The sequence below is a fragment of the Leucoraja erinacea genome, chromosome 23 (genome assembly GCF_028641065.1).
Source record: "Leucoraja erinacea ecotype New England chromosome 23, Leri_hhj_1, whole genome shotgun sequence".
NCBI lineage: Eukaryota > Metazoa > Chordata > Chondrichthyes > Rajiformes > Rajidae > Leucoraja > Leucoraja erinaceus.
Window position 1 is genome coordinate 34998256 of NC_073399.1, and position 10061 is coordinate 35008316.

Consider the following 10061-nt stretch of genomic DNA (forward strand, 5'->3'; position numbering starts at 1 on the left):
CAGCATCTATGGAGCGAAGGAAAGGAGGTTGGTAAAGGAGGAATGTAAAGGACGAAGGAAATGTTGGTAAAGGAGCCGTGGCTGCCCGCCCTGTTGGTAATGGAGCAGAGGCTGACCCGCCCACCCTGTTAGTAATGGAAGGTAGACACAAAATGCTGGAGTAACTCAGCGGGACAGGCAGCATCTCTGGAGAGAAGGAATGGGCGACGTTTCGGGACGACACCCTTCTTCAGACTGATATTGGTGTTGGCGGGACAAAGATAGAATGTAGACGGAGACAGTGGGACTGGTGGGAGAACTGGTTGGGGGAGAGATGCAGAGAGAGGGAAAACAAGGGCTATCTGAAGTTATGAAGTCAATGTTCATACCGCTGGGGTGTAAACTACCCAAGTGAAATATGAGGTGCTGGAACTCCAATTTGCACTGAGCCTCACTCTGACAATGGTGGAGGCCCAGGTCAGATTGGGAATGGGAGAGGGAGTTGAAGTGCTGAGCCACTGGGAGATCAGGTAGGGTACGACAGACTGAGCAGAGGTGTTGGGCGAAGTGATTGCCGAGCCTGCGCTTGGTCTCGCTGATATAGGGGGGTTGCACGTAAAGTCACTGGGTCATAGGGCTTGACGCACGGAGCATCTCAATCCATCTGGTTATTAATGCAAGAAACGCGTACTTTCCTACCTGTTAAAAAACGGCAAAATGTTGAATTTTTGCGCTGTAAAAAATTGTGGAAGTCGGGGTAAGTGTGAGAGACATGTACCCAACTTCAGAATTCCAAAAGTGAAGCGAAATGAAGGTAAAGCGAAGCGAGAGCTGAAGGGACAACAGCTAAAGTGCTTGGCGAATGTTGGCCGTGCAGATATCAGAATTGAAAATATTGGGAATTATCGCTTTTGCTCACTGCATTTCATCAACAGTAAGGCATTATTTGTGGTTTTTCTTGATTCCTTTGGTATCTAAAAAGTCTCAGAAGTGATACATCTAGCTGTAAAATTTGCTTCAGTTTTCTTTTTGTATGTAAAAACCCACTTTAGAACCAAGGCGATTTTTAAATTTTACAGCCAGATTTATCACTTCTGAAACTTTTTAGATGCCAAAGGAATCAAGAAAAAACACAAATAATGCCTTAGTTGATGAAATGCAGTGAGCAAACGACCAATGTTCACCAAGCACTCTGGCTGTTGTTGGCCCTTCAGCTCTCGTTTCTATCTACTGTCATTTCTCCTCACTTTTGGAATTCTGAAGTAGGCTAAATGTCTCTCACGCTTATCCCGATTTCCATAATTATGTACAGCTCAAAAATTGACAATTTTGGCGGGTTTTAATGGGCCAGCTACGCTGGAAACAATGGTAAGTGCTTACCTGCAGTTCATCGCGTGTGTTCTCAACTTGGCGTAACGTAGCAACAGTACGGGTCATGGGTCGTGACCCGACTGCCGTGAAACCTCCCTAGAGAGGAATTCTGGTTCTGGTTGATTACTGCGCAAACCTCATAAGTGGTTATCTCGCGCAGTTGACACCTGGAACAGCGGATACAGTAGATGAGGTTGGAGGAGGTGCAAGTGAACCTCTGTCTCACCTGGAAAGACTGATTGGGTCCTTGGATGGAGTCGAGGGGGGAAGTAAAGGGACAGGTGTTGCATCTCCTGCGGTTGCAGGGGAAAGTACCCGGGGAGGGGGTGGTTTGGGTGGGAAGGGACGAATTGACCAGGGAATTACAGAGGGAACGGTCTCTGCGGAAAGCAGAAAGATGTGGAGATGGGAAGATGTGGTCAGTAGTGGGATCCCGTTGGAGGTGGGGAAAATGTCGGAGAATTATCTGCTGAATGTGATGGCCGATGGGGTGGAAGGTGAGGACAAGGGGGACTCTGTCCTTGTTACGAATAGGGGGAAGGGGAGTGAGAGCGGAGCTGCGGGCTATCGAGGAGACCCTAGTGAGAACCTCATCTATAATGGAAGAGGAGAACCCCTGTTCCCTAAAGAACTAAAGCACTGCCAAGGCACTCTGATGCTACATGACTCCAGAACCAAATAATTGAAGTCTTTACTGCAAGCTGATGGATAATTATCAAGATAATTGTTTTATTTTCCTGGCATTGGTGAGATTGCACCAGGATTGAAGAAAAAAAGACCACAACTGCTGGTTAGAGTCTGAAGAATATGACTACAAAACAGATCAGTGTGTCCATATACCATTATATACGTAAATCCACACATGAATAAATAAACTGATAAAGTGCAATTATGCAGAATAGCTGAGTCAAAAATAATATTAGGAGTAGCAAATATGTTCGTTCAATAAGGTCTGTAAAATGGAGTGTCTTACAGAATGAGGGAGTGAAGCAGATTTAGAGAAGTGATGTGGATATTTCAAAATATTTATCACAATCCTCTTCACGGTTCACCACACTTCCAAGTTAGGTATTATCTGCAAATTTTGAAATTGTGCCCTCCCGGCCAATAGCTAAGTCATTAACATACAGTATATCAAATAAAGCTAAAGATAGACACATAAAGCTGGAGTAACTCGGCAGGACAGGCAGCATCTTTGGAGAGAAGGAATGGGTGACGTTTCTGGTCGAGATCCTTCTTCAGACTGAAGACAGCAGTGGGGAAACAACACTGTTTACCTTATACCAATACAAAGAACAATTGTTCAGCAAAACTCTTTGCTTCTTATCCTTAAGAAAATGTTATATTAATGCTGCCACCAACTCCACTTTTCCACATGCAATAATTTTGCTCACCAATCTTTTGTGACGTGCATTTTGAAAACACAAAGTTATGGCTAATACAATTACTACCTCATGACCACAGCGAACTATGATTAATCCTGATCTCTGTCTGGTATTCTGTGACTGAACTTTTTTTTGTGGTGTTCTGGTTTCCTTCCACATTCCTAAGAAATGTAGATGGTTAGATTTTTTTGAACCGTGAAGAGGATTGTGATAAATATTTTGAAATATCCACATCACTTCTCTAAATCTGCTTCACTCCCTCATTCTGTAAGACTCTATTTTACAGACCTTATTGAACGAACATATTTTCTTTTTTTTTTGTTTTGTTTTTTTGTTTATTTTATTAGAAGTTAATACAGTACAAAACAGTACAGTGGAACCTAATTTTAGGTGCCAACTATGTCATACCATAATCCATTCTATGTACAACCTCTAGTTTTATGTTATGAGAAGGAAGTAAGCAAGACAAGAAAAAGAAAACAATAGAAAGAAGAAAAAGTGGAAAAATAGATGGTAGAGAGTAGAAAAACGTGAAGTGTGTATATAAAAAATAAAAAAAATAAAAAGTGGAAAGTAGAAATAGAAGAGAAGGCCCCTTAAAAGAGAATTTTTCAAATCTGTATTCGGAGATGTAGAACGAATATATTTTCTATTCCTAATATTATTTTTGACTTGCCTATTCTGTATAATTGCATATGATGGTTGGAACATATTTATATATTTATCGCACAATATGGATGCAAGTTTTATTGATTGAATTCTTGCATACAAGATCAGAATTTATTGCCCCACCTTAACTCGTTAAAATGCTGATGGCCAGTCACCTCCTTGAATCACTGCAGAGCATTGGTGAAGGTACTCTCATGGTGCGTGTCAGGTGGGGAGTCCCAGGTTGTCAATCAAGGAGCATGGAATCACTATAGCAGAAAAGGATGTCATAGGGCCTGCTCTATCTGTGCCGGCAGTCGGCTGTCCCACTTCTCTGCCCCTTTCCCAAAATCCTGTAAATCTTTTATCTTCAAGTAATTATCCAATTGCCTTTTGAAAGTCACAGTTCAATGTTCACTGCCACGTTTTCAGGTGTTATCAGGATCATATGCACTTATTGCATTTAAAAAGTCTTCCTCGTGACTCTTAATCGTTTCTTAGTCAATTCAATTTCTGATTCTTAACCCTTAAATTAATGAGAACGCTTTTTTTCTATCCCTATGTAAACCTGTCAACATTTTAATCAAATCCTTACTGAAGAACGGCTGATGCTGGAATCTGGAGCAAAAAATGATTGAGAGAAAAAAATGAAATTAAATCTTTTATATTTCAACCAAAACTCATAAAACAGGTTGAACAGAATTCTCTCTGTATTCTAATTGAGAAATAATATATTTTTTAATGATCGAATATAACTTTTTTGCTTTTATATTCTATATTGCTACTTATGAAGTGTAGCATCACATTTCATCAAAGATTCTCTCAACCTTCGCTGCTGCCTTCAAAGATTTAAATCTATACATATACATATATGTGTCTCAATGCCTAAGTATTGTATACGTTTCTCTATTTCTCATTCCTCCAGACAAAATACATCATATATGCTGAAGTCTTTGCAATGGAGTATGAAACTATGTCTTAGCTCGGGGATAGAGGGCAATTGTAACTCACTCAAGGCTGACATTTAACACCAGATAAGAATTGTTTGTAATAAAATTTCCTTGAAACAGAACCTATTTGATTTTTTTTGGAAGAAAGATAAATGCTTAGAACTGTGAAAGAGCATTATAGATTTCTGTGTATGTGTGGGGGGTGGAGGACTGGGTGAACAGGCTTGGAGAATTGTGGTGCTTGAATCTATGCTGTAGCATTCTGTGAAACCCATCTGGGAGAAATCATTAAGCAATTGTAGGAAGTCTGTTTAGTGATCAGCTTTCCCTAGTGTAATTGTAGAATGCGACAGAGAGCACAAGGGGATTGAAGAGCTCAGCTGGTATTTAGTTATTTAAATTCCAGATTGCAAGAGTGGAAACTGACCCTGTCACACAGGAGACAGTCTGTTAATGCTACAGATTCACAATTTGTAACTTGTCTTAACCCACCATCTTCTGAAGAAACATCAAATCAACCTTCATCACTTCCTTGTTCTCTATCACCACTGGCATCACTGCATCATCTCCTCTTAGTTATTATTATTTTTAGCATTTATGTAACCTACCAGGTGGAGACCAGCTTAGTTCAACTTACTTCGCCATTTTACACTAATCAGATTTTATTTTTCAATGAAGCTGTAAACTATTCTTCCTCATTGTATTATAGTCGGCAGACAAATCAAACTCGGTGCTATTTTTATTTACATCCATCCAGATTTTCTGCTACTTATTTTCTGTCTACCAGCATAATCAAGGACCAGTCTCATCCCAGTCACTCCCTCTTCTCCCCTCTCCCATCAGGCATAAGGTATAGAAGTTTGAAAACGCACACCTCCAGATTCATGGACAGTTTCTTCCCAGCTGTTATCAGGCAACTGAACTGTCCTCTCACCAATTAGAGTGGGCCTAGCCTCTCGCCTACCCTTATAGGAGACACTTCAAACTTTACTGGGTTTTAGTTTGCACTAAACATTTTATCCTGTGTCTGCACATTGGCTTGATTGTAATCTTGTATAGTCTTTTTGCTGACTGGATAGCATGCAACAAAAAAAGCTTTTCACGCTACCTTAGTACACATGACTATAATATTAATCTAAACTCCACTAAACTGTTTGAACCTTGGGAGTTTCTTGTGCTATGAATCTTTCAATGGGTTCTTGGTGAAAGAGATAGGTAGGCAGAGGGCAACAATGGTTATGAAAATAATGGAGATTGATAATTTTTATGGTTAGAGTCACAGATTCTAAATTGTTAGCTGTTATTGTTCTTGGGATGTGGCTAAATAGAACAGAGATTCGGAGACCAATGTAAGTTTGCTATGTGATGGCAATGGACAAGACTTGAACTTTCAGTGTGTCTTTGAAGATTATCAGTGATTGAAGTGAAAATAGGATGACTTTGTAGCAGAAAGTGTTCTCACCAACTTTGCTTCTCCCCTCTCCTCCGAAAGAATAGAAGGTTTATTGTCATTGGAGCAACGATACAACATGACACCAATGATTTAGCGGTATTCCTCGAAGTTACTTCTTGCTTCCCAATATTGGAGTTAAGAGCTGTACCAGTGCGAGCCTGCAGAGACCTGAATCGCCTCCCGGAGGGTAGCAGAGTAAAAAGGTGGTTGGCAGGGTGGGATGTGGCGCCAGCATCGGGCCTTGTATATGTCATAGGAGGGCCAGGTTTTTATTCCCTTGCTGCATCCTACCAGTTCCATAGGTTACACGGCGCATTGCATTCATACCTCAACTGGAAATCGTCTGATACCATCACGATAGCACATGTTCATTTGCATTTGATATGATCACTGAACAAAAATTGATCTTCAGTTCTGAAGGCTGCAATGTCCTCAGCAATCACAATCTTCTAGCAAATGACTTCCAAATTCCATTAACTTTCATATGAAATTACCTTAGAACGATCTGTGTTCGCTGGTTATCATTCATAGAAGAGAAAGAAGAAAGTTGCCAACAATCACCATCTCAGAAGATCAAATCTAATGCAAATATTGTTTTCTATTTTGTTTGGATTCAGACAGTTTGGGATTCTTTTTTAAAATTCTATGTGTGTTTTCATAAAAATGCCTAACTATTGATGTATCTCTTGTGGAAAATAAAGCCAGAGTAGATCATTTGACCAACAACATGATTTGCAACCATCTATAGACAGAATTGTCAAGTGGATTATGTATTTGGCTTTCCCCAGCATAACCAGAAAGTAGGCTTCAGCCAACTGAAACATTTAAAGTGAATCACAGCAAGAGATGGCTGCAAACACTGGATGCAACATATGTTGTGGGATCAGTCATCACCCAGTTTAGTGCCACAAGCTTCACTCCAGAGCCAGCTGCAACTCTAGACAACCTTAAATATATTAGATACTGGGAGAATTGCCTAGTACCTCTTGGACATACAAAGTAGAATGAATTCAATGCGGCTAGCAGCACCATATCAATCTGCACTCAATCATCATCAAAGTGACACAAGGTGTTGTTATTGACAAAGTTATTTATTGGCATTTACCCACCAATAACCCCTTCACTGTTGCTCAATTTGGGTATTTTGAGGTCTGGTATATTTCAGCCTCGTCAATTCTGTGGCTAAACCCATGAAGAAGAACAAGATGAACAACATTACTTGCGGGTTTATCATAATACTTACGGAAATATATTGCCTGCTCTTTAATTTCGCTACTTCTAAATTCTAGACTCCACTAATCCAAATGGCACTGTGGGGATACCGTGACTGGAAGCATGTGGTATTAAGAATAAAACAAGATTACAAATAATAAAAGGAACTAACCATTCATTTTTAAATTATTGGGCTGCAGGCTTCACTGACAGTGAAAATACATAAATTGTATTTATTAATTCAGGTGATTGGATGATGCAAACAAGCTGTTGCGTAATGACAATGCTGATAGGATAGGAATATGTCGTACCATATTATAATATTGTATACGTATGCTTAATGACTATATAATCTTCGCATTTCTGGACTGTTAATTAGTTCCTAGAACTTGCACCTCAAAGCTGTTGGCTTGTGTGGCGAGTGCTAAGAACTCTACAGCGCTGTAATAGAATGGTTAAGTTGTAACAAGTGTTTGTATTGAATTTTATTAAACAAAAGATTGACTTAAAATAATTTAAATCCTCAAGCACTGTAAAGCATAATAGGCCACAGACCAGTGAATAGGTACCGGATAGTCGGCATGGTCACGGTGGATCAAAGGGTTCATTTGTATAATGTATATGCATGACATTATGATATCTAGGTGTGGATTAACATATATAAAAATATATCTCAAATTGGAGTCAAGAGCTGAGGGAACTAGTAAAAAAAGGTAAAAATCAAGGCTCTCGCTCAAATGCACGCACATTTGTAACAAAATTAATTAATGAAACAAATAAAAATAAATGGTATGTTCATATCCATTTCAGGAACATGCGGGTAAAATTACCAAAGTTATGAATTAAATATTCCAGGATGGTCTTCTTTTCGAAGAGATGAGCAAAATGAAAAAATATGTTAAAAAGTCGATGGGATGAAACCAAGCACAGAAAATAGTTAGAATCAGTTTTGGCAGCGCTGACAGCCAGCATGGGTCAGATACATTGACAGTGGTCATGTACACTCTCTAAACAGTGAATATATCAGGAAATTAGAGCAGCATGTAACAAAGATAACATAATAATTATAGGAAACCCATAATCTAAAAATGGACTGTACAAGCCAAAAGAGTAATCCTGATATGCAGGATAAATTCATTGGAATGTACATTTGATGGCTTTTGAGATGAGTGTTTTATCCCTTTTGGGTAAAAACTGTCAGGATCCAATTGTGAGCTTGGAGAGATGTCACAGGGTTGGGTCAAGGGAAAATAAAATGTTGCCAATAAAAAGCAGTAAGCCTGAGAAATGGCAATGTTACCAAATTCAGGAAAGAAGGTCATGGCATTGATTAAAACGGAGAGCATTCTTCATTTTAGTCTGTTTGTAAGATCAGGTCAGATGCGTTTGAAATACTTTTCAACAGCCATTTGAGGCAAGGCGTGGAAGGATATGGTGCTAATGCAGGTAAATTGGAAAATGCAGATAGGCAAAACAGTCAGCATGGGTGTTATGAGCCAAACAACCTCTTTCAATGATTCTATGACTAACGTGTTGTTAATAGCGGAGTTGTGTGACATGCCCAGCAGATCAGACTGTGCTAATGTAGGGAAAAAATTGGAATGAATATCACAGGTAAATTTTTAGGGCAGAAATGGCCTGTTCTGATATAGAAAACGAGTTATCTAAAGTAGTAATAAATTGTGTCCAGAAAGGGCAACAGTCCTAGACAAAAAAAAGGTTTGTTGTACCTCAAGCTCACAACGGTTCTTGTTGTACTAGTGCAGACTACGGGGATAAATTAAAATGGGAATGAGATGTGGGATTAAAATATTCTGACCCTTATTCAAAGTCTATTGCTGGAAAATGCACATGTGTGGATGTGTTGGGAGGACAGGATTAACATAGAAACATACCATTTAAATCAGTTTATCCCACTCAATGACTCATGGTGAATAACTAGTTTAATCATTACTGGGCACTGTGCCAGCAGGATCAGCCAAGAGAAACCAAAATATTGTTTTGGTACCTGCCTTCTCTCCATACCCCCTGATCCCCTTAGCCACAGGGGCCACATCTAACTCCCTCTTAAATATAGATTGGACTACTCTACCATTTAAATCAGTTTATGCCACTCAATGACTCCATGGTGAATAACCAGTTTAATCATTACTGGGCACTGTGCCAGCAGGATCAGCCAAGAGAAACCAAAATATTGTTTTGGAGGTGTTGAAGATTTAGGATGTGAGATTTCCTGCATGATTCAGTTGTTCAGCATTCAACTGTCTCAATGATGAGTGCAGGTTGGAGTGAATCCTGCATTCTCCTGTTGACACCTGTTAGCAAGGGAGTTATTTTTTCCACTCATTGTTAAGCCATTGGATCAATATACTATTCTAATCAATTCCTCATTGGTACTAATCCTCATGGATGGCGTGGTGACCTAATGGTAGAGCTACTGCCTTACAGTGACAGCTACTCTGGTTTGATCCTGACTATGGGCACTTGTCTATATGGAGCTTGTGCGTTCTCCCCGTGACCTGCTCTGAGATCATCTGTTTCCTCCCACACTCCAAAGATGTACAGGTTTGTAGGATAATTGGCTTGGTATAAATGTAAAATTGTCCCTAGTGTGTGTAGGATGGTGTTAATGTGCAGGGATCGCTGGTCGGTGTGGACTCTGTGGGCCCTGCAGTATCTCTAAACTAAACAATAGAAAATTTATACAACAAATGTAAATGAAATGAGGGAACATTGACGAAGCTGGGATTGTTCCCATCAGAGCAGAAGGAATTAGTATGGGTGTCTCGGGTTATGGGGCGATGGCAGGAGAATGGGGTTGAGAGGGAAAGATAGATTAGCCATGATTGAATGGCGGAGTGGACGAGCTGAATGGCCTAATTCTGCTCCTGGAACCTATGAAGAAACTAAGGAGAGGCTTCAATTTATTGATTGAAGAATAAAATTGTGTGGCTAAGATAGTCAATATGAAGGATCTATTTCCCTTAGCAGAGGAGTTAAAAACCAGGGGCACTGATTTAAGGTAATTGGTAGAAAGATTCGAGGGAAGTCAATGATTTTCAT